At 32.6% G+C, this 1500-nt stretch overlaps 1 long non-coding RNA gene across 2 annotated transcripts in view; it reads right to left on the bottom strand.

Moving 5' to 3' along the window:
* LOC107866110 overlaps nucleotides 1-815 on the bottom strand; it is a 4211-nt gene extending 3396 nt beyond the window's left edge. Inside the window, exons 1-2 of one of the 2 annotated variants that reach the window (XR_007053697.1) lie at nucleotides 679-781; nucleotides 137-547 (exon numbers count right to left, since the gene is read on the bottom strand). This is a non-coding gene — a long non-coding RNA (uncharacterized LOC107866110). Of the gene's footprint in view, nucleotides 1-136 lie in introns of both variants that reach the window. The other variant, XR_007053696.1, reaches the window with a different exon arrangement.
* Nucleotides 816-1500: the final 685 nt, after the last annotated feature.

Genomic DNA, 1500 nt, shown 5'->3' on the forward strand with positions numbered 1-1500 from the left:
TAATGGAAACAACAACACAGGCTTCATTGGTCTATCTTAATTACAGGGTCAATGAAATTCCTTCATCGAAAAATTATACTGTATATATATAAGTTCAGTTTAACTAAATAATACAAATTTCGACGGAGGAACTTACCTAGTATATATACTACAATATTGACTTCGAAGAAACCACGCTGTGATGTTTACCATTTCTGATGACCACCAAACTCAGTACCATTTGTTGGATCTCTAGTAAACTCTGTTAACAAATAGAGCCAAATATATATATATATATATAGTAATACAAATAAGAAAGAGAAAGCTAAATCAAAAGAATAAAACCAAAAAGGCGGTACGCATGAAGAAGAATACAAGAGTGATATTGGTTCGGCTCATATCTAATCTGATGAATCAGAGAGTAGTGAGCCGAACCAATATCACGCCATGTCTGCTTCTCCATTATCATTTGTTGCTCTGGATAATGAATCATGTCGTTGCTACCGCCTCGATCCTTTTATATCCATGCAAAAGGAATCTGGAGGTACTGTATATGGTTCACGGGTTCCTACGAACAAATCACAATAAGCTGTTAAAACATCTCAAAGGACATTTATTACTTTAATTAATAATATACCTTCCGCATATATAGGATGGAAAATAGATAAGAAAGGACATTGTTATTGTTATTAATTATACCATATATAGATCTAGGTATAGCTTGCTAGAGAACGATAAGAGAATTAATATTATCTTGATGAAGATTTAGGAATCCACTAATCACAAATAATGCATTTTACTATTTAAATGCCACGCGATACATTTTCCTCGCCTCCTATATATATTGATCAGATGTGGTCAAAAATGTCAGTGGAGGAACCTTTTTAGGTTTAGGAAACATTTACCTAAACTTGCAAGCATCATAAATTTATGTGTTTAATTTCTTTGCACCGTGCATAGAATACCGTATACTATCAGTTAACTTAACCTATTATTGTAGGTTACTCAATTATTTATATAAAAATAAAAAAAAAATATTGGATAACCTGCAATAGCAAGTCAAATTTACCTAATAGTGTAGAATATTTTATATACTGATGGTGCACAAAACTTAAATTCTAACTTTATATCAGTAATTCTCTCTCTATATATGCATAGCTTTTATTTTATGCATGTATGTAGGGTAAGATACATGACACTAGTCTCACTAAAATAAAAAAAAGGCTTAAGTCATCGCCAGACACCTAAAGTTATTCCGAAAATTCACTTAGACCCCTCAACTAAGACCTTTACCTATCAGACACCTCAAGTGCTAAAATTAATACCTATCTGTAACACCCCACATTTCGGAATTGAATAAAAACCATGACTCTGATGCGTTGATAATCCCAGAGCCTTAAATCCTATGCCAATTTGGAATGTTTATGTAGTATGTGAATCCATTTGAGCATGAATTTAGACCATAGAGGTCCTTCAACTCAAGGACGAGTTGAAACTATTTCGATCGATTAAGTTTTAGTG

This window comes from Capsicum annuum, chromosome 3, assembly GCF_002878395.1.
Source record: "Capsicum annuum cultivar UCD-10X-F1 chromosome 3, UCD10Xv1.1, whole genome shotgun sequence".
Lineage (NCBI taxonomy): Eukaryota > Viridiplantae > Streptophyta > Magnoliopsida > Solanales > Solanaceae > Capsicum > Capsicum annuum.